Source organism: Apium graveolens, chromosome 11 (assembly GCF_009905375.1).
Source record: "Apium graveolens cultivar Ventura chromosome 11, ASM990537v1, whole genome shotgun sequence".
In the NCBI taxonomy this organism is placed as follows: Eukaryota; Viridiplantae; Streptophyta; class Magnoliopsida; order Apiales; family Apiaceae; genus Apium; species Apium graveolens.
The window spans coordinates 432,884-456,900 of record NC_133657.1 but is presented as its reverse complement, the minus strand read 5'-3'; the positions used below and the strand labels follow the sequence as shown (position 1 = coordinate 456,900).

The window sequence follows — 24,017 nt, the reverse complement described above, 5'->3', positions numbered from 1 at the left end:
AATTCCAACACCAATGACACATCATCAGAAATACAAGACACTTTATAAAAATACTGTCAAAGATAACCTGACGACTTAATGAATCAATATCATTAAAATATTACAAGTTTGGTAGTTTGATGACGGGGATAATAATTTTAGTACTCTAAGTGACAAATGCGGTAAAAGGTTCCAAAATTTCTTTAAATATATAACTTGTCGCCAAATGCAAAATTATGGTATATGCCTTATACAAATCGAATTCGAAATTGAATATAACTACGAAATTGATCTGTATATACATGGGTACGTAGGCGCCTTGTGAGAAATCCAAAATTTGTTATTGATTAACAAACTCTTGAGAGGAATCCCAGAAATTTGAAAATCTAAATTATGTTCTTAATATTCACACATTTTTTTCCAAAATCTCTATTCGAATATTCAAAATAAATTTAATACAGAAATTTAGTCATTAACGAAAATTATTTACAAAAATAGTATAACCCTTTCAAATAAGGTCCTAGAAATGTTATGTTATGAACCGGATCCGGATATTAAAATATTAAAATCCAGGTATCTAAAAAGAAGTAGCACACTAATCCATTATCAATTTCGTAATGTCCCTACCGATCGAGTACCAAATTTTAAATATTTTAACTCCAATTATATTATTTTACATCTTTTGTGATGCACGGTTTAATCCATATTTTACAAATTTAAAATTTATATTTTAATAAAATTATAAGGTAGATAATTGAATGAATATATATATATATATGTATGTATATCTATATTATAAATATCTAGTATTAGGAATATTTTTAATAGAATTCAAATCTTTTAAACATTCATCAACATTTAAAATTTTAAAATACTTTCATACGATTTTTTTAAAAACTTTAGATTTAGAGATCTCATTTATTTTCTTTGAAAAATTTCTATTTTTTCTTATTTACTTTTTCAGGATTTTCTGTTAATTTAGGAAGCGTTTCTGTTTTTCAAAAAAATCAACGGACCGGGACCCCACCGGGACGTCAAAGCCCACAAAATTCATGTTTTTATTTGGTATAAAATTATACGTATTTCAAATACCCGTTATTTTTGTATTTTTGAATTATTTCCAATTTTGGGAAAATTTGATACAAATTTTATATTTTATTATTTTTAAAATTGTTCCCTGTAATTATTATTTTGAGGCTTAATTATAAAAAAAACTTTCAAAAGCAGTTGACATCCCCGCTTCAGATAAATCAATGGTTGCAGTAAGTGATTATGATGAGTTTCACAAGATAGCGAAGAGACATTTACTAACACATATCCGGGTGTTTGCCTCAAATGTCACTTTTTGGGATATAATGACCCTCAATGTCATTTTGGAAAAATATGGTCCCAAATGTCACTTTAAAACGGGGTCTGGGGGTCCGTTTTCTTCTATAATTCAAAACGCAATTGCGCGTTCCGTTTTTCTTTTTTATTGTTTTTTCAACATGTAAAACGCATATGCGTGTTGCGTTTTTCAAATTTTTTTTCTTGTTTTTCAATGTTAAAACGGAGATTCAAGTTTGGTTTTTGTAGAAAACACAGTTTGTAGTTCCATTTTGCACGTTAAAACTCACTCTTAACTTCCATTTTTCACAAACACTAAACTACATACATTGTTTTAGAATCCCAAAAATAATTTTTCAAACTACGTTTTCATAGTTTAAAAAAGTAAAAAAAATGAAAAACGTTAGACGCATTAGCGTTTTTGGTTAAAATATATAACGAAACTTTATACTCCATTTTGCAGTGACATTTAGGGTCAAATTTTACTAAAGTGCTATTGAGGGCCATTCTCCGCCAAATAGTGATATTTGGGGCCTTTTTTCCACATATCCTGGGACCAAATGCTCAGGTTTGCGCTGCAAGATAATTCTATACCTTTTTTTTTAATATTTGACTATTTTTTTTTACTAAATTTAATTATCAGTCTTTGTATTATTAACTTTAAGCAGAGGCAACAACGCATCCACAAAGATACTTTGATTAAAAACACATCAAACCAGTTACATGCTTTGTCGAAAAGTTGTCCTCGTGAGAGTCTAAACTTTAGAGAATTGTCCTCGTGAGAGTATGAACTCCAAACAACAATGTCGAGACATGAGATGTTAACTGTCTAGTTCATGATCCAATGGTCGGTGCAATTGATGTGGATTGGCGAGACTTCTTCCCATATCTAAAATGAATTCCAAATAAAAGATTTGTAAATAAAATCGAGCAGCTGAATATCCGCAGGACAACAATTATGAAATCCTTTATTCAAAGAGCTAGAAAACAAAGTTCTTCCAAAGAGGTCCGTTTACATTGCGAGGCTTCGTTATTAACTGATGTTCTAATAAATCTTACAGATCATCTACTTGACTAAAATCACAACAGGGTATGGAGTGTTATCTTGATTACTTGGATTATGAGGGGAAAATGCTATGAGAGAAGCAAATTCAGATGTTACTTTGGGAAGTGATTATTGAAACAACAGATACTACTATTAAGCAGATACTACTATGAAGTTAACTAGCTGTAATATCTTTGTGATATCATATCAAGCTCATATCAGGCTGTTGTATAGGTGGTGATATGATATCCCTGTAATTAATTTGATTATTATCTTTGTAATAACTGTAGAATATTTAGTTACCTTATTTAGGTCTGGTAACAAATCAATAGCTTGTATATAAGGTTTCTATTCAAGTAATGCAGAGGACAGAAAAACACAGATGATTTCTTCTGCAAGTACTATTCTTATTGTTACTGTTTTTATCATGGTATCAGAGCAGGTCTGAATATCAGACATATCAATTCTTTCATTCCAGAATATTCTTTTGATGTTTCACAACAATGATTGATGATAAAGAAATGAAGAGTGATGACAGAATAACTAAGGGTGTCGATGCATCCTCGGCCTATTATCTACATCCCTTATCAAATACCAGCATCGTCATATCACCGGTGATTTTGCGTGGAGAAAATTATGAGGAATGATCTCGCTCGATGCGAAATGCGTTTAAGGAAAATAATAAGATTGGATTTATTGATGGCACAATCAAGATACCAACGGAAACTAACCATAAGGCTCAATGGGTGCAAGTTAATTCTATGCTCGGTGCTTGGATTCACAACACTCTTGATGCATCCATTCGATCATCTGTCCCTATTACGGACAACGTAAAGGACATGTGGGATGACATTCGAATTCATTTCTCGGCTGGAAATGGTCCCTGTATTAATTAACTCAAGCATCAGATTGCAGCTTGTACACAAGGTGGAGACTCAGTGGTAATCTATTATGGTAAGCTACAACAATTATGGCAGGAATTGGCTTCATACTTGACTCTTCCATGCTCTTGTGCTTGTACATGTGGCTCAAAGGCTGCCTTGGCAAAGGAACGTGAGGATGAATTGGTTCATCAATTTTTATCTGGTCTTGATTCGACAATATATTAAAATGTTCAGACTAATATACTGATGCAAGATCCGCTACCCTCGATGAATGTTATACTTAATAAGGCACAAACACATGAACATAATCATTGCTTAATCGTACATCAGACAAGAAAAATGAGGCAGTTGGCTTTGTGATGCAAGGTATAGCTAGGGGTCGTGGCACTGTAATAGCATCTGAAAGGCAAAAAATTAATGTGACTTGCACACATTGTGGAAAGCCTGGACATGAGAAGAATAATTGTTTTGAATTGTTGGGCTATCCAGATTGGTGGTATGCAGAGAACAGGACAGCAGCAAGGGGGAGAGGACGCGTTGGTCGTGGCGGTAGAATGGGTAGCTCTCGAGGTCGAAGCAACCTCACAGCCAATGCTGCAGGTCGTGCCACTGGCAGTAGTCCATCATCACAAACTATTGGTGAAGGGAATCGCCTTGGTATTCCTTCGATTTCAAATGAGCAGTGGCAACAATTAATGTCTATGTTTAATTCTGCAAATATCAATTCCTCCAGTGCCAAACTTGACGGTAAGACTCTTTCCAATAGATGGATTATTGACTCAGGTTGTTCAAATCACATGAGTGGAAATAAGAGCTTGTTCAAATTTTTGAATGATACTTCACCTTCTCTGGTAGGTTTACCAAACAGTAAACAAGTTATGGCGACAAAAGAAGAAAGTGTTGCACTGGGTGATAAATTAATTTTAATTGATGTACTTTATGTTCCGGAGTTAAACTATAATTTGATTTCTGTCTTATAATTGCTTGCAACTTCATTTTACAGGATCACATTTATTGATAAGTTTTGTGTAATACAGGACCGCAATTCGAGGACCCTGATTGGAGCGGGTGAACAAAGTGACGGGGTTTATTGGTACAAGCAAAATCATCATATTCAAGCAAACTAAGTGGGACTGATAGACCAACATAAGCCGTGGCATCAACGACTTGGACACCCATCTCATAAAGTTATTTCTCTTTTACCATTTTTTACAAGAAGTGAAAATAAAGCTCACATATTGAGCAAAGATTCATGTGAGTGTGAAGTTTGTTTGCGAGCTCACCAAAAGAGAAGTGTTTTTCCTTTAAGTGATAATAAAGCTACTGAAATGTTTGCCTTGATTCACTGTAATATTTGGGGGGATTATAAAATTGCTTCTAGTTGTGGTGCATATTATTTTCTCACCATTGTTGATGATTATTCAAGGGCTGTGTGGGTTTATTTGATGAGTGCAAAAAGTGAAGTTGGACAATTAATTAAAGACTTTTGTTCCATGGTACAAACACAGTTCAGTAAACAGGTAAAACTACTAAGGAGCGATAATGGTCGGGAATTTACTTGCTTAAGTGATTTTTATGCTGCAAATGGAATTTTACATCAAACTTCATGTGTAGATACACCCCAACAGAATGGTCGGGAAGAAAGAAAACACCAATATATTTTAAATGTTGCTCAAGCCTTATGATTTCAAGCCAACCTACCTATTAATTTTTGGGGTGAGTGTGTAGTAACAGCAACCTATATCATTAACCGAACTCCTACACCAATTTTACAAAATAAATCTCCTTATGACATTTTATTCGGAAAATCACCAAATTATTCTACCATACGTGTTTTTGGATGTTTATGCTATGCAAATAATCGTCCTAGAGTTAAGGATAAATTTGATTCAAGATCAAGAAGGTGTAATTTTGTGGGTTATCCGTTTGGTAAAACAAGATGGAGATTATATGACTTGGACAAGAAAATGTATTTTATATCTAGAGATGTTAAATTTGTTGAGAATAAATTCCCATTTATTGACAACAGTATTGATAATATGATGAGTGTGCCTAGCTCAGTCAATCCCCCAAATATGTTTGTGGACGATGATTTGGAGGTAGCAGTAACTGTAAATCAGCCCTCTTATCATACAGTGTCAAATCAGTCCACTAATGATATGGAACAACAAAACCTCATCTCTGATCAGCAGTCTCCAAATAATGATCAGCAGTCTAGTGATGTCAATATAAATTCAACTCATTCAGATAGTACTGTGTCTACATCAACAGAAAATATTGCTCCCGTAGAGCTTCTCGGTAAGGGACATCGTCTTCGTAAACCATCATCACGCCTCACAGATTTCATCACTCATACTATTCATGTCAAAAACCCCGTCATTGCTATTGCTTCACCATCTCCAAATCGGGCCTCAGGTACACCATTCCACTTAGCTCATTATGTAAATTGTGATGCATTTTTCGTGAGACACAAACAATTTTTGGCAGCAATTACTGCAGGTGAAGAACCAAATTCTTTTTCGGAGGCAAATAAGAGTTCAAAGTGGCGTACAGCCATGAAAGAAGAGAGTGATGCATTGGAAAAAAATGGTACTTGGACTTTGGAGGATTTGCCTCCGGGAAAAACTGTCCTAGGTTGTAAATGGGTTTATAAAATCAAGTACAAAGAAGATGGTTCAATTGAACGTTACAAGGGATGACTTGTGGTATTTGGGAACAGGCAGAAAGAAGGTATTGATTTCGGTAAGACATTTGCTCCTGTAACAAAGATGGTGACAGTGAGAATGTTTCTGGCGGCAGCAGCAGCTAAGAATTGGGAACTTCATCAAATGGATGTGAACAACACCTTTCTCCACGGTGATATGGATGAGGAGGTTTATATGAAACTTCCTTCGGGATTTAATTCACTCTTTCCTAGTAAGGTATGTCGACTCAGAAAATCATTATATGGTCTTCGTCAGGCTCCTAGACAATGGTTTGCAAAACTATCAGCAACATTGAAAAAATTTGGTTTCAAGCAGTCATACGCAGATTATTCTCTGTTTTATTATATCAAAGGGGATGTGTCACTACATGTTTTAGTGTATGTGGATGACTTAATTATTATAGGGTCATATCATGGTGAGGTGATACGATTAAAGATATATCTCAACAAATGTTTCCACATGAAGGATCTTGGGGCTCTAAAATATTTTCTTGGTCTTGAGGTAGCACATGGAAATAAAGGATTATTCCTTAATCAAAGAAAATATACTCTTGATATTATAACAGAGACAAGTCTGTTAGGAGCAAAACCCGCTACAACTCCAATGGAACAAAATCATCAATTGGCTAGATGTGAGGGGGAGTTGTTTTCTGAGCCTGAGAAATATAGACGACTCATTGGTCGTTTGATTTATTTGACAATCACTCGTCCTGAATTATGTTATTCGGTGCATATTCTAGCTCAATTTATGAGTGCACCTTTGGCATCTCACTGGGATGCAGCGCTTCATGTAGTTCGTTATTTGAAAGGATGAAAGGATGTCCTGGTCAAGGAATTCTCTTACATAGGGATTGTAACTTGCGGATTTATAGATTTTGTGATATGATTGGGCAAGCTGTCCCAAGACTAGGCGTTCTTTAACAGGATATTTTGTCGTACTTGGCTCTTCACCGATTTCTTGAAAGACTAAGAAGCAACCAACAGTATCTCATTCTTCGGCGGAGGAAGAGTATCGTTCCATGGCTGCTGCTACATGTGAGTTAAAATGGTTGAAATCGATTTTGTTTTGCTTGGGCATTAAACATGATTGTCTAATGAGATTGTATTGTGACAATCAAGCAGCGTTGCATATAGCAAATAATCCAGTTTTTCATGAACGAACAAAATATATTGAGATGAATTGCCACTTTGTGCGTGATGAGGTACGAACTGGTAATATTGTTATGTCCTACATACGAATAGGAAATCAATTGGCGGATATATTTACAAAGGCTCTTGGTACACCACAATTCATGTTACTACTTCACAAGTTGGGTATTCGAGATCTTCATGCACCAACTTGAGGGGGAGTATTAAGTTAACTAGCTGTAATATCTTTGTGATATCATATCAAGCTCATATCAGGCTGTTGTACATGTGGTGATATGATATTCCTGTAATTAAGTTGATTATTATCTTTGTAATAACTGTAGAATATTTAGTTACCTTTGTAATAACCCCAAAATTTTCAACTTTTTGTAACCCTTGTGAATAGTGTTTTAGCTGAATGAAGAAACTTTTCACGCCACACTATGTAGGGGTTCTGTTATGGATATTCTGGGATATTATTAGTACTCTATGAAGTATATAAGTGTATGTAAAGATCGTCAGAATCCAATTCCGAACACTTTGGTTTTCCCGGAAATCCACAAGATACGGAGAGAATTGAGTATAACGTAACAGGATAAAAAGGATTTAAATTAAAGGATTATAATAGAGGATCATAAAAAGGAATATAATGTATTGAGAAAGGTTAAGGGAACCTAAGTAATAAGATCCCGGGTATGATCCTTCAAACGATAAACGAGAACGAAAGTTAAGCGAACCGTATAACAGATCAGCGGTCATTAGGCAAACGATTAGGAAGTTAATCAAAGGGATTAGTGGGAATGATGTCATCCAACCAATAGAAATAGGACAAGGAAGGGAGGATGACATCATGAGGATGACACAAGCATGACATGGGAAGGAAGGAGGTGTGGTGGCTTTGTAACCACACAAATTCAAGGGCAAGAAGGTAATTGACTAAATCAAACACAAAAGCAAAGCAACCAAGCCAAGTAAATTCATTCTTCATCAAAAATCAAAAAGAACCAAGGCCTTGTTCATCCTTGCTCTCGGCTTTTCACTATTCATTAGGCAAGAAATTTCAAAAATTCAAGATCCAAGCTTCCTAAATTGGTGAGTAAATTCCCTAATCATCTTCATGCTTAGTTAGGGCTATATCATGAGTTTAAGCCATTAATTCCTTCTCAATCTTCTTCATTTAATCAAAGAAGAAGATTATGAATAGTGTTTTCAAGTTTTTAACTTGAAGTTTTTCTTGTTTTTCTTGAAGATCCAACCATTCTTAAGACTTCTCAAAGCTTCTTAAGGCTTCCTAGCTCCTCCCACCACTTCAAGGAAGGTATACCATCTCCAAACCCTAGATTCCTATATATTATAAGATGATTTTGATTAGTAGGATGATATTGTAGCTTGTTGTTATGATTAGAGTTTGGGATTTGAAATGGTAGTGAAATGGAATGGTAAATGTTGTGGTTTTGATTAAAAGAACTTAAGTATGATTAAAGTTAAGTTTAGGCATAAGTATGAATGATTAAATTGAATTGGTTGGGGTTGTTATGATGTGATAAGGATGGATGTTGGTTGTATGTTGGATTTGAGGTTGGTTTGTGGTTGGTTTTGAATGGTTTAAAATTGGGAAATCGCGTAAACATAGCCGTCGTAACGTCTGATTTTCTTTGGACTGTTTTTGTGCATAGCATTAGGACCCGAGAACCCCCTGCTAGATTATGACCACTGCCATGATTAGATAGCTCATGTTACGAGCTTCGTTTTGATATGTAGTTCGTTCGATTCCAATGCACGGTTTAGGAGAAACGACCGTTTCAAGTAACGGCGTTTCGCGAACGAAACTTTTTCCCTCGCCTTACTTTGAAACATAGGTTAAAGACCAAAAAGGGTTAATTAATGCATGAAACATTTATGGTAAGTGTGTTAGGCAGTTGGTAAGACACTCGCGAAGGAATCGCCTTAAAACTCGTAAAGGATTAAATTATTAAAAAATGGTGGAGCCGAGGGTACCCGGGTGACTTAAGCAAATCAGTAAGCGCAAAACAAGCGTTAGAGTCTAAGTTAGTTAAAGTATAGATTTACAAGTGACTTTGGTTTAATTCCAACTTACTTGTTGTTTATAGGTTACCAGACTCGTCCCGAGCCTTTTATCACCCCAAGTCGCTCAGGCAAGTTTTCTACCCGTATAACTGTTGTTGTGATGTATATGTGTATATGCATGATCTTGCGATAAATGCATATTGGTTATTAGCAAATTCTTGCGATATATTGTAGCATGTGATATGGTATATATGCATGCCTGAATTATATTCTTGGTTTATATATCTGTTGGTTCAAATGCTTATAGTTGCATAATACCTATGCTAGAGAATAGCGGTAACTTGCATATACCCTTAGTATAGGGACCCAAAGGTGAAAATATTTTCTAAAACCAGGAGTCGAGGATCCCGAGTAGATTTTGTATATATGGATATGGATATATATATATATATATTTATATATATATGGTTATAGTTTTCCAAACTATTAATCGAATAAGGTTTATTCGATAACTTTAACTTTATTTTATTATTGAATATTATTTCGAATATTATTCGAAGGCGTATGACTCCTTTTATTTATTTATTTGAATATTATTTGAATATTCATTCGAGGGCTTATGACTCTTTTATATTATTTATTGAATATTATTTGAATATTCATTCGAAGGCTTATGACTCAGTTTATATTATTTAATGAATATTATTTGAATATTCATTTGAGGATCTATGACTCCGATTATTTGCTGAGGTATATTCTTTATTTTATTAAAGAATAAGGTGTCAATAATCAAACTTATTTTCGATTATTCAAATAAAGATAATACTTTTATATAAGTATATCTTTGGTTATTTAATACTCGTTTCAAGTATAAGTTTTAATACTTCTACTTCAATTATTTTTATAAAGATTATTCTTTATGGGAATATTATTTAAATAATAATATTCAGTCATTTTCTAAATATTCTGGGGACTGATTTACTTCATTAAATCAGCTTTACTCCAAACACTCTATAAAGTGTTTTCGAGTCTTCAAAATGATTTTTAAAGTCAGAGCGGATCCCAAAACTCATTTTTATATTTAAGATCTTCCTTTTTTAAGGGGATTTAAATACTCGCTCAAAACCTGGGGAATCCGGCTCTGTGGTGTATTTTATATTCGCAACGAGGTTGCAGTTTTGGTAAATGAATTGATTACTTGCCCAATGTTCGGGAAGTAAGCCCATCTAATTAAGTCGGCATAAGCGACAGGCCGGGGTACGGTCTATGAAAGTGTAAGTGGCTGGGTGGCAGTCCATCAACGCGTAAGAGGCCGGGTGGCGGTCCAGCACAAGGTCCTTATGTGGCCAGGGTGATGACCGGTGGGGGATTCATCCATCTACTAGTAGAAAAGGTTACTTATTGGTATCTTTGCCTGATCAGCAAGATATCTGGTTTATGCCAAAATTCTTTTCCTTTCCAAAATTCATTGGATGTTTCAAACTCTGTTCATGCTTTACATAACAGAGGTTCCAGGAAATGTTTAAGAGATATATATGTGGATATATATATATCGGGACTAAATAAAGTATCTCGTAACTTTATTTCATTCAATAAAATTTCAAAGATTGAATCTATTCAAGTCTTAACTTGTGGTCTCATCTATGGGATGTTTTTTTTTAAAACTTATAATACTTTGAACGGTGGTAGTTCAAGTAGCTTTATGAATGATATAAGTGTAGTGAAGTATTGGTAACTTCATTCCTTGTTTTTACTTATATCTAGTAAGTAATTATCTTACACATGATAAAGATTCTAGTAAGTATCCATTTAGATACTCATATTATTGTTATCACTATGTATTATCTTGCGAGCTGTAAGGCTCACTCTTGCTTTATTTCTTCATCACACAACAACAGTTAGGAGAGATGGCCAGACTCCAGCAGACCCAGCGCAAGCGCGTGGGAAGCGTCCCGCGTCTTCCCGATGATGTTGTAGCTGCTATAGCTGCAGAGGTAGATCCATTGTAGTTCAGACCATCTACTTTTGAGAATCAAATTATGTATAATTATAACTTGTGGCAGATAATGGCAATTAACTGTAAATTTATCAAGTAATCATTTTGGGTTGTAATAACTTTTAAATGGTGGATTCAAAGACTTGTACTTATTTCAATTTCATCTCTGAGACTATAACGGGTTGTGGTGTGTGTTAGTATGGGGTCACAGCATGAGGTTATTTATTATTAATTAAGTGAAGTGATATTGTGGAAAGAAAGACCGTGACAACCCGGATCCCCGACCCCGGATCTGGGGGTGTTACAGAAATGGTATCAGAGCTAAGCGTTATAAACCTCAGAGATGATGTGACGTTAAGATAATAAGTTCACTAAGATAATAAGAACTCTTGCCAAGTTCATAGTCGGGCTACCTAACGTAGCACTGACAGATAAAACCCTTATGGGAACCCTTATAAATATCGTGATAGAAGCGTAGTTCGTTATTGTAGATGGTAGCGGGACTCCGAACCCTGAGGTTGAGGAGCAACAGCGCGATGATGTTTATTACTAATTGGAGATCGGATTGTGGATCCGATAGAGTGTCCTAATGCAGGACCGGATGATGTTGATATTGAGAATGTAGCGGTTGAGGATGTTGTCCTAGAAGGGATAGTTGCTGAGAAGGATCCCATGGAGGATCCTGACAAGAATGAATAAAGGACCACTGATGAATTGATGACCATGGTTAGGTCGACTACCAGAGGTAGGATTGGTCGGTCACTACCAGAGGTTGGTTCAAGTTTGTAAAGATAGTAGCCCCTTTAACGCGGCTTACTCGTAAGACAGAGAAGTTTGAATGGATGGAGAAATGCGAGAACAGTTTTCAGGAATTAAAGAAAAGGTTGATAACGGCTCCGGTATTGGCATTGCCGGATGGAAAAGGAGATTTTGTGATATATAGTGACGCGTCGCACAAAGGATTAGGATGTGTGCTTATGCAGCACGGTAAAGTTATTGCGTATGCGTCGAGACAACTGAAGGAATACGAGGTTAGATATCCTACTCATGACCTTGAGCTCGCGGCAATAGTATTTGCTTTAAAAATTTGGAGGCACTACTTGTATGGAGAGAAGTGCGAGATTTTCACAGACCATAAGAGCCTCAAGTACATATTTACGCAGAAAGAGCTCAACATGCGCCAGAGGAGATGGTTAGAACTAATCAAGGACTATGATTGTGAGATTCTCTATCATCCAGGGAAAGCCAATGTGGTGGCTGATGCCCTTAGTAGAAAGGAGAGACTCAGAATGATAACGACTTCGGAAGAGTTGATAAGGGATTTTGAGAGAATGGAAATAGAAGTAAAGGTAACCGGAACCGGAACTGAAAAGCTTTTTGAGATCTCAATGCAGCCAGAGTTATTGGAAAAGATCAGATTGTGCCAGGAGAAAATAATGAATGAAGGCAGAGAGTCAATGACTGGAGAGGAGGTCCATACCGAGAAAGATGATAAAGGGATAATGAGGTACTCCTACCGAATTTGGGTTCCAAATGTTTAAGAGCTTAAAGATGAAATCTTAGATGAAAGCTAGTTTGAGGAATAAGAGTTAGAGCAAACCCTGAACGTGATAGTCAGGGAGGTTGCCACCAAGACAAAAGGAACCCATAACATGATGAAGTGGAAAATGAGGATTTAAATTATGTAAGATGACCCCAATTATGGGGAGTAGGAAGAAATATTTAGACTGAGGAAATAAAAGTCGAGTAAGGAAAGGAGACCCGAGATGGTACCCCTATACGGAAATTCATGAACCTGTCTAAACAGAACTTATATTTTATTCCCAACCACCACCTTGAGGAAACAATGTGGTGTGAAATTCTTTCAGGACCTCTAAGTCGCTAAGCTCTCAGAGTTCCAAGGAACAAGCTGGCCCAATCGAGGCAAGAGCCTGGCTAAAGGAAATATAGGAATTATTTGAGATTCTAAATGATTGACGAATCTCAAAAGGACTGCTTTTGTCACTTACCCTCCTAAGAGAGAGACCACCCGCTGGTGAAAGACCAAGGAAGGCACGGAGCAAGAGATTATAATAAACTGATTTAAGTCCAGTCAATTGTTTTCGGGAAAGTAATTCCCAAAGATAAGGAGATAGTGTAAAAGCTTTAGAGTCAGAACAAAGGCAGACGAGTATGATAAATTATGAATCTAAGTTGTAAAAGTTGTCAAGATTCGTTCTGAGGACACAAATCCAGAATGACGGGATGTTTGAAATCAATGTTTATGTTGTGTTAGTTCATGAAATAATGATAAGAGAAAGGAATATAAAGGCAATAGAGTTTGAGGAATGATAAGGAAGTTGGGTATGAGGAAACCCTAAAGACTCGTAGTAATAGAAATAGAAAAGTATGTAATCGTCAGGATGAGGGTGATTCACCATGAGTTAAAATTGATGGTTGAGGGCATAAGAGATACATATATATTATCCCCTGTAAGTTGGGAGGATTCGAAGAAACCTTGAGATAGTTCGAAGGATAAATAATGAGACGCGGATAGACTGAGGAGACAAGGAAGTAAGAAATTAAGAAAATTGGATGAAGGAAGTGACCTTCAAGAATGTGAAGTGTAAGACCGGTGGCTTGATACCCAAGAAGGGAGACGCCAGGTATGAAAGATATCCCAACATTGAGATGACTGTTGAGATAAACAACAAAAGTAAATAAGGATTTATTAAGAAGAAGTTCACGTTGAACACGACCAATATCTTCCAGATCATCCATGTGATCATTACCAAATCAGGAAAGAAAAGCGGATAACCATTTTTATCTTTTGGAGGCCATGTGGATTGACCTTAACTTGAATAAGGATGCTATTGTGAAATTCGGTATAGACTATCGAGGTGGAAATGATTGAATAAGATACCCTTATCAGGGATATATGACTTTATTTATCCATGGAAGGATGCTTGTACCTTTTTAAAGGTGGAATTAAGGATAGAACATCGGTAACTTAAAACGAATCCTAGGGGAATGCATAAAGGTTGGCATTTCACCCTTAATAGGGATAGTATGAGTTTTGACAGTATGAATTGGAAAGGATTAAGGTAATAATAACCTTTAAGGATCAGTGGAGAAATTTTTCAGAAGTATATAGATAATGGTTCTAGTATTAGTAAATGGTATTTTGATATGCCCTGTATATAGGGAATACAGGAGGAACGATTGAAGGATAACCTTAGAGGTTTTACAAGGAGAAAGGAAATATTCGAAATTCTCAAGAATAAAAATGTTGATAAAGGAAATATGACATAATTATAATGATGCCAAGTGGGGCACGTGTTAAACCACGAGAAAGTATGGATCGAACCAGTAAAGGTCGAAATTATTCAGGGCAATTAGGACTTAAGATAAAAGATGTTCTAAGTATGATTGAGAGTCAGTCGTGACAGTGATTAACCTCTAAAGATTGAGGCAATAACTTATGGAAAAATGGTGATATTTTTTTTATTTACTCATCAGATATTAAAGAAAAGCATTTTCACATAAGCTGTGATTGAAATAAGGTAGAAAATTTATTTGGAGGTGGTTAAAATGACATTGACTATAAGGAAATTTTAATATCAGGAAAGGCCAAAGAGGTGGCCGACACTTTAAAGGTAAGAGGATAATTATAGGCGCTTGTGCCAGAGGAATACAGTGATGATGGTTAAAACTGTGAAGGTTGTATTATGGTTTGGAAGATTGACATTCCTTCTGATGACTGTGCAATACCCAACCGTAATAGTAGTTGGTAAAAGTTTAATTCGTGTAATCGCCATGAACGGGCTATCTATCTTAGGAGGTCCTATCTTGGGATAAGCCAGGACCATATTTCCAAAAGGACTAGACGAACCTTTGAGTTAAGTCTTCTATTTAAGGCATATGATTAAAAATGGTATTAACCTGCTATCGTTGCTTTGATTGAAACTCTTCTGCAATTTTATCTGCTTCATGTCATGAAAGTACGTCAGAGTTTGGAGTGTTCTTCATGAATTGTGATTGGTGGTTATGTTAACTCCTTAGAAGGATTTGATACGACATGTATGGACTCCGTATGGTTAGCTATTAAGACTTCATGGAAAATGAATGACTACAGTAGGTCAGTGGTGGACCATAGTAAGGCAGCAATGATTCTACGAGTATTGAGCTGATTACAACCGTGAGAGTTGTATTGGAATGGGTGTTGAGATTGAGTACCACTAATCGGGTCGTGGTAGTGTATAAGTTATCATTGATAGACTAATTAAGTAGAGTATCTACCTATTGTATATTTATTCTTTCTTATCAATAGAGAGTCGTATTACTATATGAGGAAGGTTGCGGTGCAAGCATAGAACTCTAGTAATGGTGATGTCTAAAATGAGATCCCAGGTTCGATTTTCGAAATCGAGGGAGTTTCAAAGGTGATTGTGTATAAGCTCGAGGAAGAGCATGGGTCCATAGAATGATGGACGGAATAGAAATATTTAGGCATGGGAAATACGATGCTATAATACTTGATGTTGATATAAATACTCATATGTTTCGTTCTCCTATGACAAACCTCTATAGTTCAGAGGTAGGTTCCAAGCCAGATATTTTGTGGCAGTATATTTTTTTTTCATATATACAATTCTCTTCAATTCGTTCTTTTCTCTTCTTTTCATTTCATGTAAGCTGAGAAGAACAACCCTTCCAGAAAGGGGAGGTATTGCCGAATGACTATCTATCTGTGTGATAGAAGCCTAGTAGGATACCATCTATTGTTTAATTGCTTGTCAAGTACTAAAGGCTGGCCACCTTCTGTACTAACTATGCGATATAACAAGTGTTCATGATCATAGTGATCTCTCAATAAATTCTTTTACTTCTATATGAAGGACTAAGCTTTCGAAGATAGAAACAGCTGAAAAAGGAGTAGTAAAGTTATGGTGGTATTCAGAATGGGAACACATTCGTAATACTAAGGTTGACGAGGTTATTAAAAGGTTATAGAACGCTAACGAGCAAAAGTATAACCAGTATAATATTAGGAACGGAAGGTAGTAGCGATTACGAACTCGAAAGGAATGGGTATTGAGAAGCAAAAGCTCTAATGCTAAAAGCTATAATGAGTCTGTGCAATAGACTTGAAAGAAATTGGAATGATCACTTAACACGGATTGAGTTTTCTTACGACAATAGATCATTTGTCATTATCGAGATGTCGCCTTATGAGATCCTTGAGGGAAGACAATGTCGATCTCCCTTATGTTAGGATGAAGTTGTAGAGCGCAAGATGCTCGGATCCGCAGTAGTCCAAAGGACCAAGGATATGATAGATCTAATCAGAGGACGGCTGGTAATAGCCCAAGATGGACATGACACGAAAGGACAAAGAGTATGAAATAGGGGACCTATTAATGTTATAGGTATCCCTTGGAAAGGATTAATGAGGTTCGGAAAGAAAGGAAAACTAAGCCCAAGATACATTGGACCTTTTGAGATATTAAGACGAATTGGAAAGTTAGCTTACGAGCTAGCCCTACCCCCTAATTTGCAACAAGTTCATAATGTGTTCCATGTGTCAATGCTAAGGAGGTATCATCGGGATGCCAGGCACATAGTGGAGTACGAGCAGGTGGATATGCAGCCAGATCTAACTTACGTGGAGAAGCCAGTAAGGATTATGGATAAGAAGGAGCAGGTGCTTCGGAACAAAGTGATCAAGCTAGTCAGAGTACTATGGCAGAATCATAATGTGGAAGAATCAACTTGGGAACTAGAGAGCTCAATGCTAGAAAAGTACCCCCATTTGTTTTCTGTTTGATTCCGGGACGGAATCCTTTTAAGGAGGGGAGACTGTAATAACCCCAAAATTTTCAACTTTGTGTAACCCTTGTGAATAGTGTTTTAGCTAAATGAAGAAACTTTTCACGCCACACTATGTAGGGGTTCTGTTATGGATATTCTGGGATATTATTAGTACTCTATGAAGTATATAAGTATATGTAAAGATCGTCAGAATCCAATTCCGAACACTTTGGTTTTTCCCGGAAATCCACAAGATACGGAGAGAATTGAGTATAAGGTAACAGGATAAACAGGATTTAAATTAAAGGATTATAATAGAGGATCATAAAAAGGAATATAATGTATTGAGAAAGGTTAAGGGAACCTAAGTAATAAGATCCCGGGTATGATCCTTCAAACGATAAACGAGAACGAAAGTTAAGCGAACCGTATAACAGATCAACGGTCATTAGGCAAACGATTAGGAAGTTAATCAAAGGGATTAGTGGGAATGATGTCATCCAACCAATAGAAAGAGGACAAGGAAGGGAGGATGACATCATGAGGATGACACAAGCATGACATGGGAAGGAAGGAGGTGTGGTGGCTTTGTAACCACACAAATTCAAGGGCAAGAAGGTAATTGACTAAATCAAACACAAAAGCAAAGCAACCAAGCCAAGTAAATTCATTCTTCATCAAAAATCAAAAAGAACCAAGGCCTTGTTCATCCTTGCTCTCGGCTTTTCACTATATATTAGGCAAGAAATTTCAAAAATTCAAGATCCAAGCTTCCTAAATCGGTGAGTAAATTCCCTAATCATCTTCATGCTTAGTTAGGGCTATATCATGAGTTTAAGCCATTAATTCCTTCTCAATCTTCTTCATTTAATCAAAGAAGAAGACTATGAATAGTGTTTTCAAGTTTTTAACTTGAAGTTTTTCTTGTTTTTCTTGAAGATCCAACCATTCTTAAGACTTCTCAAAGCTTCTTAAGGCTTCCTAGCTCCTCCCACCACTTTAAGGAAGGTATACCATCTCCAAACCCTAGATTCCTATATATTATAAGATGATTTTGATTAGTAGGATGATATTGTAGCTTGTTGTTGTGATTAGAGTTTGGGATTTGAAATGGTAGTGAAATGGAATGGTAAATGTTGTGGTTTTGATTAAAAGAACTTAAGTATGATTAAAGTTAAGTTTAGGCATAAGTATGAATGATTAAATTGAATTGGTTGGGGTTGTTATGATGTGATAAGGATGGATGTTGGTTGTATGTTGGATTTGAGGTTGGTTTGTGGTTGGTTTTGAATGGTTTAAAATTGGGAAATCGCGTAAACATAGTCGTCGTAACGTCCGATTTTCTTTGGACTGTTTTTGTGCATAGCATTAGGACCCGAGAACCCCCTGCTAGATAATGACCACTGCCATGATTAGATAGCTCATGTTACGAGCTTCGTTTTGATATGTAGTTCGTTCGATTCCAATGCACGGTTTAGGAGAAACGACCGTTTCAAGTAACGGCGTTTCGCGAACGAAACTTTTTCCCTCGCCTTACTTTGAAACATAGGTTAAAGACCAAAAAGGGTTAATTAATGCATGAAACATTTATGGTAAGTGTGTTAGGCAGTTGGTAAGACACTCGCGAAGGAATCGCCTTAAAACTCGTAAAGGATTAAATTATTAAAAAATGGTGGAGCCGAGGGTACCCGGGTGACTTAAGCAAATCAGTAAGCGCAAAACAAGCGTTAGAGTCTAAGTTAGTTAAAGTATAGATTTACAAGTGACTTTGGTTTAATTCCAACTTACTTGTTGTTTATAGGTTACCAGACTCGTCCCGAGCCTTTTATCACCCCAAGTCGCTCAGGCAAGTTTTCTACCCGTATAACTGTTGTTGTGATGTATATGTGTATATGCATGATCTTGCGATAAATGCATATTGGTTATTAGCAAATTCTTGCGATATATTGTAGCATGTGATATGGTATATATGCATGCCTGAATTATATTCTTGGTTTATATATCTGTTGGTTCAAATGCTTATAGTTGCATAATACCTATGCTAGAGAATAGCGGTAACTTGCATATACCCTTAGTATAGGGACCCAAAGGTGAAAATATTTTCTAAAACCAGGAGTCGAGGATCCCGAGTAGATTTTGTATATATGGATATGGATATATATATATATATATTTATATATATATATGGTTATAGTTTTCCAAACTATTAATCGAATAAGGTTTATTCGATAACTTTAACTTTATTTTATTATTGAATATTATTTCGAATATTATTCGAAGGCGTATGACTCCTTTTATTTATTTATTTGAATATTATTTGAATATTCATTCGAGGGCTTATGACTCTTTTATATTATTTATTGAATATTATTTGAATATTTATTCGAAGGCTTATGACTCAGTTTATATTATTTAATGAATATTATTTGAATATTCATTTGAGGATCTATGACTCCGATTATTTGCTGAGGTATATTCTTTATTTTATTAAAGAATAAGGTGTCAATAATCAAACTTATTTTCGATTATTCAAATAAAGATAATACTTTCATATAAGTATATCTTTGGTTATTTAATACTCGTTTCAAGTATAAGTTTTAATACTTCTACTTCAATTATTTTTATAAAGATTATTCTTTATGGGAATATTATTTAAATAATAATATTCAGTCATTTTCTAAATATTCTGGGGACTGATTTACTTCATTAAATCAGTTTTACTCCAAACACTCTATAAAGTGTTTTCGAGTCTTCAAAATGATTTTTAAAGTCAGAGCGGATCCCAAAACTCATTTTTATATTTAAGATCTTCCTTTTTTAAGGGAATTTAAATACTCGCTCAAAACCTGGGGAATCCGGCTCTGTGGTGTATTTTATATTCGCAACGAGGTTGCAGTTTTGGTAAATGAATTGATTACTTGCCCAATGTTCGGGAAGTAAGCCCATCTAATTGAGTCGGCATAAGCGACAGGCAGGGGTACGGTCTATGAAAGTGTAAGTGGCTGGGTGGCAGTCCATCAACGCGTAAGAGGCCGGGTGGCGGTCCAGCACAAGGTCCTTATGTGGCCAGGGTGATGACCGGTGGGGGATTCATCCATCTACTAGTAGAAAAGGTTACTTATTGGTATCTTTGCCTGATCAGCAAGATATCTGGTTTATGCCAAAATTCTTTTCCTTTCCAAAATTCATTGGATGTTTCAAACTCTGTTCATGCTTTACATAACAGAGGTTCCAGGAAATGTTTAAGAGATATATATGTGGATATATATATATCGGGACTAAATAAAGTATCTCGTAACTTTATTTCATTCAATAAAATTTCAAAGATTGAATCTATTCAAGTCTTAACTTGTGGTCTCATCTATGGGATGTTTTTTTTTAAAACTTATAATACTTTGAACGGTGGTAGTTCAAGTAGCTTTATGAATGATATAAGTGTAGTGAAGTATTGGTAACTTCATTCCTTGTTTTTACTTATATCTAGTAAGTAATTATCTTACACATGATAAAGATTCTAGTAAGTATCCATTTAGATACTCATATTATTGTTATCACTATGTATTATCTTGCGAGCTGTAAGGCTCACTCTTGCTTTATTTCTTCATCACACAACAACAGTTAGGAGAGATGGCCAGACTCCAGCAGACCTAGCGCAAGCGCGTGGGAAGCGTCCCGCGTCTTCCCGATGATGTTGTAGCTGCTATAGCTGTAGAGGTAGATCCATTTTAGTTCAGACCATCTACTTTTGAGAATCAAATTATGTATAATTATAACTTGTGGCAGATAATGGCAATTAACTGTAAATTTATCAAGTAATCATTTTGGGTTGTAATAACTTTTAAATGGTGGATTCAAAGACTTGTACTTATTTCAATTTCATCTCTGAGACTATAACGGGTTGTGGTGTGTGTTAGTATGGGGTCACAGCATGAGGTTATTTATTATTAATTAAGTGAAGTGATATTGTGGAAAGAAAGACCGTGACAACCCGGATCCCCGACCCCGGATTTGGGGGTGTTACAACCTTATTTAGGCCTGATAACAAATCAATAGCTTGTATATAAAGTTTCTATTCAAGTAATGCAGAGGACATAAAAACACAGATGATTTCTTCTGCAAGTACTATTCTTATTGTTACTGTTTTTATCAACTATCGTGGTTGCAACTGAATGGGCTTTATATGAACTTGCGAAAGATTTAAGGCGGCAGGTTGGAACATTTATCCATGTTTCTTAAGTAAAAAAAATTTAGTATGAAGCTGATTTCTTCTAATTTATTTAGGAAAGGCTTTATGAGGAGATCAGTAGGGTCTGTGGGTCTGATAAAATCACAGAGGAGAAGTTACCTCATCTTCCTTATCTTTATGCTATCTTCCAAGAGACTCTGAGAGTGCACGCACAGTCGTCCTGTTTTGATAATTCCTTTGCGTTATGTGCATGAGCATACTGAATTAGGAGGCTATTTTGTTCCTTCCGGAAGCGAGGTTCCTCTCTCATTTTATTTTTTCTTGAGTTTTCCCTCCAACATTGCCATAATCTTAAATTAAAATATTAACGGGTTTTCTAATATGTGCCCAAGGGCACACAATAAGCACTAACTCCCATAAGTTTGGTGCATTTTGATTGGTCCTCTAATCATAAATATTGATGGACCCCCCGCATTTACAACAACTCCACCAATAAAAATGCACCAAACTCATAAAATTTAGTGCTTATTGTGTGCCCTTGGGCACACATTAGAAAGACCAAAATATTAATATCATCTTTGTATTTGTGGACTGCCATAAATATCTATGGATGCAACATGTACAAGAATGTGTGGGAGAAACCTGAACAATGGAATCCTGAGAGATATGAATGAAAAATCCGACCCTATGGATTTGCAGAAGACAATGGCCTTTGGTGGGGGTAAGAGAGTGTGTGCAGGAGCTCTTGAGGTGATGACTATTTCTCGTATGGCAATCGGCAGACTAATACAAGAGTTTGAGTGGAGATTGACTGATGGTCAGGCAGATGATGTTGATATTGTAGGGCTTATAGCTCGCAAACTTCATCCCATGCTCGCAATCTTAAAGCGAAGGGGTAGATTCGCTGAATAATTAATTTCCTTACATCTAGCTCATGTGGATAATTTCTGTCAGTTCTTTTGCTACTTTGTGCCTTGCTATGTAAGTGTGTTTCCGCCACATTAGTTCTTTATATTCACTCCTACAATAACGTTTTCTGGGTAGTTACTATATTCTTAGCATTGTTGTGGTAACGCGTGAGTAGTATTCATCATCAATGATCATAACTTTTTTTGTCAATATTAGCCGACTAGACCATGTTGTTCAATTTATCTCCCTGCCACTGTACTGTACTGTATGCTCTCTGGAGTTTTTACTTATTCATCAAGGCATGGAACACACTGAAATATAAGCTACAATTTCAGGTGAGCCGGTCGGAACTCGATTCGGGTTCGAATCGATTAAATCGACTCAACTCGAGTGAGATCATAGCTAAATAGTTCTTGACAACTGTTGATAAAGAGTTAGAATTAATCCGAAAATTTAACGAATTACATATAAACTTGACAAATAAATTATCAACAAAGTGTTAGTGCAGTGGTGAATTCTTATACCCCTTACGAGAGGTCAATAATCTGATCCATAGCATGTGCATGTGTAATCAATCAGCAAAAATAAATCATGTTAATCGAACAAATTTGACTCGAATTCAACTTAAACTCGACTCGATAAAATTATTAGTATAATTTAAAAAATTGGAGCTAATAAAATTGAGCTTGAGCCATTTTTTCAATTCACACGGATACTTCAATTTCTTCTTGAACTCGAACCGGGCTGGGAAACTCTATTTTAAACTCGGCTAAATTTAAAAAACCTGAAATCCAATTAGTGCATCGAACACGTGGCCTTTAGATCTTCAGTCTGACGCTCTCCAAACTGAGCTATCCCCGCTTGATTGAAAAACAGTCATTTTCAATATACTTGTCTTTCGTAAAACTAATGTCAGACTTGTGCTCCATTAAATTACCATTAATCATCAATTAAAATGTTTGTAATCTATACTAAACTATAATAATTGGAATGAAGTATAATTTGATTCATGTTATAATAATGATTGTCAAATCTTACTAAGGAAGACTCGCGATACTTACTAAAGAAGACTCGCACAACTTCTCAGAGAAGAAACTTAGTAAGGAAGAATTTTGATTAAAATCCTATCTTATATTTTCGTAATATGTTTAATCTTATCCTATCTTTCTGTAAGTATAAATAGGACCTTCAGTTATTGAAATCAGACACACTGAAAAACATATTCAATAATAATTCCCTCTCTTCAATTTCTACTCTCTCTATGTGCATTTATTAAGTCATACATTATCCAGTAATTCGAGATTTACAACACGTTATCAACACGAGTCTCCGCCAACTAAAGCTTTATTCTCAAAAGAGCTACGACTTATTCTGACCCACGAGTCTCTGCCAACTGAAACTTTATTCTCGAAAGAGCTCCGAATTATTCTGACCCACTAGTCTCTATTAACTAAAACTATTTCATAAAAAGAGGTACAATTTCTTTTACTCATTTTATTCTAATTATTATTACATATTTATTTATGTTACTGATTGAAATCTATAAAGATGGCTCTGCCGTCAAGTAATACTACTATAAAGATGGCGCTGCCGTCAAGTAATACTACTATAAAGATGGCGTTGCCGTCAAGTAATAATCAATAGTTTTCTGGCCGGATATACCGTCGTAACTTTTGTATAAAGTTATTATTTCAACTTGCCTGTTTAAATATTATGTGACATATAAATCTTATTTAAAATCTATTCAGAATGACGAATCTTGCAAAATTAGAGTTTGTTGCTTTGGATGTTTCGGGGAATAATTATTTGTCATGGGTCTTTGATGCGGGTCTTTGATGCGGAATTACACCTTAGTGCTAATGGCCTAAAAAATACTATTGACCCAGAAAAAATCCCAACTGTTGAACAAAATGCAAAAGCAATTATCTTTCTTAGGCATCACATCCACGAAGATCTAAAATCTGAATACCTCACTATCAAAATCCACTCACCCTTTGGAATAATCTCAATGATAGATTTGATCACCAGAAACTTGTTCACTT

The 24,017-nt window shown here is 35.7% G+C and overlaps 1 pseudogene; it reads left to right on the top strand.

Annotated features, from left to right (window-relative positions):
- Positions 1–1,190: 1,190 nt before the first annotated feature.
- Positions 1,191–21,978, top strand: LOC141697512 (ent-kaurene oxidase-like; annotated as a pseudogene).
- The last annotated feature ends 2,039 nt before the right edge of the window (positions 21,979–24,017 follow it).